The sequence below is a fragment of the Gekko japonicus genome, unplaced genomic scaffold (genome assembly GCF_001447785.1).
Source record: "Gekko japonicus isolate JY-2015 unplaced genomic scaffold, Gekko_japonicus_V1.1 scaffold1289, whole genome shotgun sequence".
Classification (NCBI taxonomy): Eukaryota; Metazoa; Chordata; class Lepidosauria; order Squamata; family Gekkonidae; genus Gekko; species Gekko japonicus.
The window spans coordinates 211,426-222,410 of NW_015175397.1; positions in this window are offsets into that span (position 1 = coordinate 211,426).

Below are 10,985 nucleotides of genomic sequence, written 5' to 3' on the forward strand. Positions count from 1 at the left end.
CTAGGGAAGGGGAGGCTTTTGAAGATGCCTCCCCCCCTTTGCTTCCCCTTCTGACACCACTTCCGGTGATGTCAGGGGGCGTTGCATATGCTAACGAGCTATTATGCTAATAGCCTAGTAGCTCATTAGCATACCGTATGCTAATGAGCTCCTGCTGCTCTTTTTCTATGAAAAGACCCCTGGTAACAGGGCCCGGATTCTGCAATGAGTCATTGATTCCTTCTGGTGCTTCCTTAGCCAAAGGGAGGCTTGGGCTGCCCAGCGTGTGCTCCTACTCCTGGCCCAAGCCTCAGCCCTAGCTCTTTGCCATCGTTCTGGTGACTGTTTGCTGTTTACAGGGCCCGGATTCTGCAATGAGTCATTGATTCCTTCTGGTGCTTCCTTAGCCAAAGGGAGGCTTGGGCTGCCCAGCGTGTGCTCCTACTCCTGGCCCAAGCCTCAGCCCTAGCTCTTTGCCATCGTTCTGGTGACTGTTTGCTGTTTCCTGGGGGACGGATGACTCTGGTGGAAGGCCAGAGCAGTGTGTTCGTATAAGGCCACAAAGAACATCAGTCAAAAGAGGGCATGGCTGTTTGGGTGGTTGCTGACTGCAGTGTGTGCTTGGATGAGTGGGGGAAATGTGGTTGTCCTTCATGGATCTAGGCCTGTTCTAGATAGGTGGAGGACAACTCCATCAGGCAGTAATAATAATTATCATATGGCAATGTATGTTGTATAGTCAGGAGATCCGAGGATTGTCTGGCAGCTGAAGTTCTAACTCTTTTAGGCAAACTAGACCTGTTGGTGGGCTTAGAGAGCTCTGAGGGAGCTGTGACTGACCCAAGGTCACCCAGCTGGCTTCATGTGGAAGAATGGGGAACTGAACCCGGTTCTCCAAATTAGAGTCCTACCACTCTTAGCCACGACACCAAACTGGCTCCCTATCAGGCAGTGTGAGTCAGCCACCATAAGCTGCAGGTGTTTAGGCTCCATGATGCCACAAGTCCTAATTTGTCTCCCATCCTTTCATCTACCTCCCCTCCCTATTTTACCCTTGCAACTACAACCCTGTGAATTAGGTTAGACTAAGAGAATAGTGGCTGGGCCAGTGGTTCCTCAGCAGACTTCATGGATGAGCACAGGTGTGTCAATCCTGGTCTTCCCATTCCTAGCCTGACCACTGCACCACTTTGCTTCTTATTGGCAGCTTGGCATAGTGGTTAGAGTATGGGCATAGGATCTGGGAGACCCAGGTTCAAATCCCCACTCTGCCATGGATGCTTGCTGGGTGACCTTGGGCCGGTCACCCTCTCTCAGCCTAACCTACCTCACAGGGTTGTTGCTATGAGGATCAGGTGGAGGATGGGAGTTGTAAGCTGCTTTGGGTTCCCACTGGAAAGAAACATGTGGGTATGTATAACTAAATAGAATGGGAATCATGGAAGTTTTCATGCACATGTAGAATTTAGTTATTCACTTAATTTATACCTTGCATTTCTCCCCAAAGAGGATCCAAATAGGCTTTTTTCTCTCCATTTTATCCTCACCACAACTCTGTGAGGTAGGTTAGGCTGAGAGTGTGTGACTGGCCCAAGGTCACCCAGCGAGCTTCCATGGCACAGGTGGGGATTCGAACCCGGGTCTCCTAGAATCCTAGTCTGACACTCTGAACAACTGCACCACGCTGGGTACACTGCCGTTCATTTTGGTGGGGTTTGTACAGCATTTCTCCCCAAAGAGGATCCAAATAGGTTTTTTCCTCTCCTTCATTTTATTCTCACCACAACTCTGTGAGGTAGGTTAGGCTGAGTGTGTGTGACTGGCCCAAGGTCACCCAGCGAGCTTCCATGGCACAGGTGGGGATTCGAACCTGAGTCTCCTAGAATCCTAGTCTGACACTCTTAACGACTGAACCACGCTGGGTACACTGCCATTCATTTTGGTGGGGTTTGTACGGAAAAATTTGGTAATGGGGCAGGGGGAGTGCCGTTTGCATTTCCCACTTCCATGCTGGCCTTGAAATTCTTGGGAGACAGCATCCAGATGAGAGCTACCAGCCGTGCACAGGCGTTTTGTGCGCATTTGTGGGGGATTCCATGTTCCAAGTACCAGCATCAGATTTCTGAAGGACTGGGGGCTTGGCATGTGTGTGTTGGGGTTTTTTAAATCCCCCCAGCCCCAGCTCACTGTTGAGAAGTGGCCTTCTTTCCCTTTACCATACACAAATCCAAACACACATCCTGCTGCAGACACCCACATGAATTGCAGTGCCATCTTTTATTGATGTTCTTCCTGGCCTCGTTAGGAGAAAAACATGCTTGCATTAACACAGGCAGATGGTTGAGTTTTTTGCTCTTGTTGCTGGCGCATGGTGGGTGGAATCTCAAACTCCCTCTGCCCTCTTCCAAATGCTGGGGATTCCTCTTCCTTTTTTTGGTATCTGGATTCCTGCAAAGCTTTGGGTCAAGGGGGAGGGATGCACCCCCCCTTATTCCATTTTCTTAGGCTCATTGACATTACTGGGTCAAGGGGGAGGGATGCACCCCCCCCCCCATTCTTCCATTTTCATAGGCTCATTGGCATTGCCAAAGAGAATTGTCTCCTTGTAGCATATCGTAGTTTTTGTGACTCATACCATGCATGATTGATTCGAACATTTCCTCTGTTGCATTTCAGTCGTTGTGACACTGCAGTCCTTGCAATTCCATATATCGGGGGGGTTGCTTGGGGCTGCTCAGTGGAAGAAGGGTGCTCTGAATGTACTCAGATGCAAAGTTTTGTTAATCTAGAATGCTCCAAAGTGTGGGCCTTGTTAGCAGAGCACACTGTTCATGGTGATGTGTGGTAGCTGTAGGTAAGTGGAGTGGTTATGGCTCAGTGGTAGAGCATCAGCTCTGCATTCAGAAGGTCCCAGGTTCAATCCCCCGCATCTCCAGTTTAAAGGATCAGTCAATAGGTGATAGGGGGAAAGACTTCCGCTTCAGACCCTGGAGAGCCACTGCCTGCCATAAGAACATAAGAAGAGCCCTGCTGGATCAGACCAGTGGTCCATCTGGTTCAGCATCCTGTTTCACATAGTGGCCGACCAGTCCCTCTGGAGGGACAACAACAGGGCATAGAGGCCGAGGCCTTCCCCTGATGTTGCCTCTTGGCATTGGGATTCAGAGGTTTTAAGTGCCTCTGAATGCGGAGGTTCCCCTCAGTCGCTATGGTTAGTAGCCACTGATAGACCATCAGTCTGTCTAATCCCCTTTTAAAGCTGCCTGTGCTTAATAGGCCGAGGGTCTGACTCAGCATAAGGCTTCTTAACATGTTCATTGTCAAGGGAAGGAGCCGTGGCTCAGTGGTAGAGCACCTGCTTTGCATTCAGAAGGTCCCAGGTTCAGTCCCTGTCATCAACAGCTGAAAAGATCAGTTAGAAGATGATGTGAAAGAACACTGCCAGAGACCTTGGAGAGCCACTGTCAGTCCGTGTAGAAGGAGAATTAGTTTTTATACCCCGTTTTTCTACTACCCGAAGGAGTCTTAGATCAGATTACAATCACCTTCCCTTCCTCTACCCGCAACAGACACTTTGTGAGGTTGGTGGGGCTGAGAGAGCTCTGAGAGAATTGTGACTGACCAGCTGGCTTCCGGTGGGGGAAGAATGGGGAATCAAACCTGGTTCTCCGGTTTAGAGTCCGCCGCTTTTAACCACTACACCAAGCTGGACTGTAGACAGGACTGAGCTTGATAGGCCCGAGGGTTTCACTCAGCATAAGGCAGATTCGTGTGTGTCCGAGCCTGTCTGTGTGCCTCTGCCATGTGTGCGTCTTGTGTATGCCCACGCGCACTTGTGATCTGAAACCTAGAAGGGTCCTGATTATCTCCGCCAGCTTCTGGAGCGATCATCTGGCTCCTATTCTGGAATCTTGCCACTGGGCTGTTGGTAAAAGTGGATGTTAAGCTGCTTTAAGCCCTCGCGCCATCCCAGTCCTCTCCAGCGACGGTGCCAGGGATGGTCCGGGCACGGCAAGGACACAGAGCCTTCGGAGCAGCCTGATTTGTCCCTTCCCCCAGCCAGGAATAGAGAGGCAAACACAAGGGAAATGATCTACCTTTTCAAACAGCCACAGTCCCTGTAGCCAAGTTGCTATTAGGGGGGTGAACTGCATGTTCAGGAAAGTGGGCCTTGTCCTACGTGGACAGCCTGGTTAAGTTTGTTCTTTCTGTGTGGCTCTGGGAAGAGCTGAACAGCAACAGTGGAAAACCGATCTCGAAACAGATCACTGTGCGTGGTTTCTCACTTCTGCTTGCACTCCACCTCCACCCTGCTGTTGTGGTAAAGGCCATAAGTATGTGTGTGTGTGTGGGGGGGAGCCTAGAGTTGCACATTGCCTGCACGTTTGGCATTGAACTGACTGCTGGCAGTGCCTGTGGTTTTCTTCCAGCGCACAGAGTGGCATCGCCCCATCCCTTCCTCTCTATACTGACAGCCCTCTATCTGTCGACTTAGAAAGCAGAACAGTCATCAATCCCCTTTAGTGCCAGAAGCGCCAATAAGACCACATTGGGACTGCACCCTCTCGGTAAAGGCAGTGCCGGAACAGCGGGGCCTGTAATCTCCCTGGCTGGTTCAGCCTCATCAGTGACCAATTTAATTTGGAACCAGAATTAGCCTCTGCGGGGAGGCTGCTGAGAGATGCTTCTGTAAAATGGCTGTGCGGTGGCTGTTTGCGAGTCAATTTGCATGCCGACCGTGGACCCTGCTCTCTTGGAGAATCTCCTGGCCACTGCCTTCCAGTACATGAGATTCACGGTTTATAAATGGTACAGAGTCCTTGTGGAGGGTGGCCCCGCTGCTTGGAAGTGGCTTTTGGTGGCTGGCAGCCTCCGTGTGAATCAGTCTTCAGCTAATTTTCTTCGACGCACAATGGGAAAGTGCTGAAGTTCTCTGTAATTCATTAGGTGCAGTCTCAGGGTATGTCTGTATTCACCAGTATATGCTTAATTGGTGATAGTAGCTGATTGATTGATTTGTCTCATTTATACCTCACCTTTGTCCCCAATGGGGGCCCAAAGCCGCTTGCATCATTCTCCTTTTTATCCTCCTAAGCAACCCTGTGAAGCAAATTTGGCCGAGAGTGTGTGAGTGGCCCAAGAACAAACTTTGGGTCCAGTGGCACCTTTAAGACCAACAAAGTTTTATTCACGGTATAAGCTTTCATGTGCAAGCCCACTTCCTCAGATACCTAGTAAGCTTCCATGGCAGAGTGGGGTGTCCAACCTGGATCTTATGCAACCCACACCTCATATTGTGTCCTTGGCTTCACCTCTGGTTGAAGTGTTAAAATTAATGCCATAAAAATGTATGCTTAACTGTACTGTATTCCCTAGCACCACCAGCCATTCACGTGGCACTGTGTGTATCACAGCATCTAGTTACTACCACGAAGGTATAGCTGAGTAGAGAGAAAAACTGGTGCATTCAAACTGGGAACAACCAAGATATAGATAGATATAAAAACACTGGTGATTCACTTCCCCAGTTGTAAACACCTATTTCTTCTGTCCCACAGTCACCTCTGGACAAACAGGGCTTGTAGGCTTTTCAAACAAACCTGCCAAACCTGTTTATCAAAGGCACAAGTGGGATTATGAGAAACCTGCCAAACCTGTTTATCAAAGGCAATAGTGGGATTATGAGCACCTGCACCATGAACAGAGATCAGTCCTTTAGACTGCTGTCAGCTCTTTGAAAAGCCTCCGGCCTTCCTGACCAAACAGAGAAGCCCTGTCAAAGCAGAAAAGCAACGCATATGGCACAGAAGCTCAGCAACGCACTTTTATCTTTACGGCATGGCTGCCGCCACAAAATCAGTTGCTTGCATGTTCACAACGGCCGCACGGGTTGGAAATTTTGCACGTTCCTAGAAAGTGAAAGCTGAAAATCTCAGGTTTTATCTGCCAAGGTCATGAAGGAGTGAAACAGCGAACAGGTGTATTGTGCTACCTTTTAAAAGGCAAATAGGATTTTATTGCAGGATAAGCTTCTGTGGACTAAAGCCCACTTCTTCAGATGCAATGAGTGGAGGTAGTTGTTTTGTGTGGAGGGTGGTGGTGGGGGGAGCACAGGCTCAAGAGGCCGTGGATTGCAGGCAGTACAGGGTGGAATTTAATTATGCAAAATTGAAATCCAATTATGAGAAATAAAGAGACCATCCAATTCACTGAATTATGCTAAGCCAGTTCCCAGGTTCCCAGCTCAAGTTGTTATTATGCCTCCTCGTGAATATAGTATTTCCGTTTGCGTCTTTATGTTTTTAAACCAGCTATCAGCGATTCTCCCATATTGTATATCACAGACTTTGTCTTTGATAAGCTTTTGGGAATCCAAAGGGCTTGGTAAATATGGCTCTCCTATCTAGACTATTTAATCATAATACTGACTTAGCCCTTTAATGGTTAAATCACTTTGCAGTTGTTATCTTGTAATCTGTACAACAGCCCCATAAGGTATTCCAGTGTTATTGCCATACTGCAGATAGGGGCTGAGGGAGGTCTTGCTGAAGGCTGCTTTGCCATCTAAGCCTCTGGAGAGTTATTCCAGTCTGAACTCCTTGGAAATAATGGACAGGCTAAGAGTCATTTTGCATAAGGAGTGCCCTGTGGGCAGGGCTATTTTTGGGCAGGAACGCACAGGAACGGAGTTCCGGCTGGCTCCTGAATTGGCCACGCCCAGCAGGAACTCATTAGCATAATAGGCCACACCCAACAGCAGACACTCATTAGGATTGGCTACATTAGGGGTGTGTGGCCTAACATGCAAAGACGTTCCTGCTACAAAAAAAGCCCAGGGTTTTGACAACAAAGTAAACAGAATAAGAAGCCAAAGGTGGGTGTGGTTGGATTACCACACTTCTGGTAATGTGTTGGGTGTGGCCTATTATGCTAATGAGTTCCTACTGGGCTTTTTCTACAAAAAAAGCCCTGCCTGTGGGTGTGCTTATAGTTTGGAAATTTGAGTTGGAGACCTCTGAGATCCCAGTTTGTCCTCTTAGCCACTACGTCATGCTATTTGCATGGAGACACTTGTAGATCTCCAGTGTGGGTTGTCCTCACTGCCCTGGGCTTCAGCAAAGGGGTCAAAACACATGGATGAACTTCCCCATGAACATGGTATGAAGCTTTGTCTACCAGGATCAAGCTGGAGCGTGGACCACTGCAGAAGCTGGATGGTGTGAGTCAGCGGGCTGAAGGCCGTGGAGGCTAAGAGTGGGAAAGAACCGGTTCAGCGGCAAAGCTTCCCCTACCCTCCTTCCAAAGCTGTCTAACAGGAGACAGAGCAGAGCTGAATTTGAGTCCAGTAGCACCTTAGAGACCAACAAGATTTTCAGGGTGTACGTTTTTGAGAGTCGAAGTTCCCTTTGTATTTGGCAAAGGGAGCGTTGACTCTTGAAAGCTCATACCCCGGAAAGCTCATCCTGCAGATCAACATGGCTACCCTCCTGAAACCATAGGCCGAGCAGCAAGCCTTGCGTGTACCTAGGGTTGCTGGCTTCCAGTGGTAGCAGGCGATCTCCTGGGATTACAACCAGTCTTCAGGTAACAAAGATCAGTTCACCTGGAGAAAATGGCCGCCTTGGAAGACAGACTCCATGGCATTGTACCCCACTGAAGTACCTCCCCAAACCCTGCCCTCCTCAGGCTTCACCCCCGAAATCTCGGGGTATTTCCCACCCTGGACATGGCAACCCTACGTGTCCCCCGGGTGTACAGGACTGGCTTTGTAATTAGAAGTACAAGACGTTTACAGTAGTGGTTGCCAAAGTGGGTGGTACCATGGGATTACCTAGGGGGGCACTAAGAGGCAGGGGGTGCCAGGGAGTGCTGGAGGTGGGCCCCTTCAACTGCATTGTTGACTTATTTACAATCGGAGAGGCTACAGCCTAGATCAGTGATGGCGAACCTTTTAGAGGCCGAGTGCCCAAACTGCGACCCAAAACCCACTTATTTATCGCAAAGTGCCAACACAGCAATTTAACCTGAATACTGAGGTTTTACTTTAGAAAAAACAACCATACTTAAGATGATCCAAACAAAGTAAGGAAAGCAATCCCAAATGCTTTCATTTACTTAAAATTATTTGGCAGAGAATTCAACACTTTAATGATGGTCTGGGCCTGGTTGGGGCGATGGCACGCGTGCCCACAGAGAGGGCTCTGAGTGCCACCTCTGGCACCCGTGCCATAGGTTCGCCACCACTGGCCTAGATGCTGGCAAATGGCACTACAGGTTTCTGCCTCAGCGTAGTGCTGAAATCTGGTGACACTATCAGAATTTTTTAGTAAATATGCCGCCAGAGCTCTAGTAAGACCAGTATACCATGGTTTTGAGAGGCTGTCGTCACCACATGTGTTTTGTCTCCTTGTCATTTTTAAGTGTTTGCTGGTAAGTCCTTAACATAATAGTACTGAGTGTGGTATTTATTTTCCTGTGTTCTTGGTTACTGAACCTGTTGATTATGGAGTGCACTTTTTAGCTATATAAGTGTTATTTTTGTCGCAGCTTGCCCAATATTAATATTTCTAGTTTATACGTGTAGAGTTGACTGTCTGTTGGACTTGGGGGTGGGGTGGGGGAGATGTTTCATCTCTGAGAGGGAGCCCTAGGAAAGTTCTGAGGGGAAAGAGAAGGTTCTGGGGAGACGAAAGGAGACAGAAGCCATCTGGGGCCGAGGACAAAGAACAGAGTGACCTGAGAAGGAGCCTCTAGCGGAGGTGTTGAACTCATTTGTTATGAGGACCGAATCTGTTATAAATGTCACTCTGTTGGGCGGGGTCCTGTGTGCCAAAAAACATAATGTCAGGTACTGGAAATATAAGCGAAGGCAAATTCAATTAACGATGTTATTTTTTACTCAAAATACGAACACACTTAAAACATTGACACTCTTTACAGTGTTTCCTTACGGTATCTCCCTTACGCCCACCCTCCCACTTCCACCGCCCATTATGCATTAGCACTGGGACAGTATACAAGGACATAATGCACAGCCTCTGCCTTCTGGCAATAAAGGTAAATGACCTGTTACTCGTGGGCCGGATGAGGGCCCTGGACGGGCCAATTCTGACCCGCAGGCCATATGTTTGCCGCCCCTGCCATAGAGTCTCCCCTCCAAAGCAGCCACTTTCTCCAGTGAAACTGAACTCTGTTGTCTGGAGATCAGTTGCAGACCTGGAGATCTTCAGGCCTGACCAGGAGGTTGGCAGCCTTACACCATTGACTTACACCATAAGAGCCCTGGATGGGCTAGTTCTGGCCTGAGGGCCGTATGTTTGACACCCCTGCTCTAGAGAGCTGCAGCCTCTGTAGATCTGCAGCAACACAAAAAGCCTGAAGAGCAGCACCACCACCACAGAGAAGCATGAAATGGCTGGAAATGTGGAAGATAACATTGTGCAGCATACTAAGGACAACTGAATTTGCATTACTGCTGGATGAGTCAACTTTGCCAGGCAATGAATCTTTGCTTCTCACTTACGTGCACTTCATAAAAGATGAAAGTTTGGCTCAAGAGTTGTTATTTGCAAGGCAGCTAAGAACAGATACTAAAAGGGAGTCGGTATTCCGTGTTGTTGAGCTGTTCTTCAAAGACAAGGCAATTCTGCTTGCTAACCTACTTGCTTGTGCAACTGACGGAGCTCCATCAATGACAGGTCGCTACCGTGGGTGTGTTGCTTATTTGAAAACAGCAGTGCCAGATGTCTTTACCATTCACTGTGGCATTCATCGCCAGCAGCTGGTTGCAAAGAACCTCCGTGATCGCCACACAAGTCACTACACACTGTCATTAGTGCCGTGAATAAAATGAAAGCCCCTGCTCTCAATGGTGGACTATTCCGGGAGCTCTGTGTTGAGAATGATGAAGGTTTTGAATGTTTGCTGCTTCATACTGAAGCTCAATGGCCCTCAAAAGCCAACGGAGGCCCAATCTGCATCTAGCATTTCCCCCGCTGTTTTACCAAACCCATGCTGGAACAGAAGTTCCCCTCTACATTGCATGCCACTTTCGCTTTGATTGATTGTCGGATTTTATGGCAGTGTCCAGACTGCAAGCCGCTTTCACTTGGTTTGATCTCTCGGTTTTATGGTAGCCATTTGCATGGATTTATGGCCGTTTTATGGCCATTCAGGGGTAACTCTGCAGTCAGTATGGCGTTGGCCCAGGGTATTTGAATGTGGTTTTGAGATGCATCTTTTTCTGTTCCAGTGTGGGTTTGGTAAAACAGCAGAGCAAATGTTAGATGCAGATTGGGCCTGTGCGAGACATTCTTATGGCCTTTTTGACACAGTTGTGTTTTTGAAGACACGAATGCTTTGCTTAGTGCTGAACTCAAAGAGATCAGGAATGGCATTGCTTATTTATCAGAACTGTTTGCAAAGTTCAATGAAATGAATTTGCTTTTACAAGGAAATGAGATCAATCTTATTAAGGCCAAATCTGTCATCTCTACATTTATTTCAAGGTTAACTCTATACCAATTTCTGAGATGTCTGAGCTAGAAGAGAAAGGTGGCATTCAAGATGATCTGCGAGGTTGTTGTTTTTTTGTGACCATTTGGTTATGCTGCATGAAGATATGTCTGAGTGATTTGAGGATCTTCTTTTGATGGAAATTCCAGATTGGGTGATAAATCCATTTTCAGATACTGAGGAAGTTGGGGTAGTGGAGGAACAACTAACTCAGCTACAGTTTTGGTTACAGAAGGAAATTTCTGATCACTATCCAGCACTACACTACTATCCAGTTTGGTGTAGTGGTTTAGAGCAGCGGACTCTAATCTGGAGAACTGGGTTTGATTCCCCACTCCTTCACATGCAGCTGCTGGGTGAACTTGTGTCAGCCACGAGTTCTCTCAGAACTGTTCTCTCAAGAGCAGTCCTCTAAAGAGCTCTCTCAGCCCCACCCACCTCACAGTGTGACTGTTGTAGAGAGAAGAAGGGAAGGAGATTGTAAGCCACTC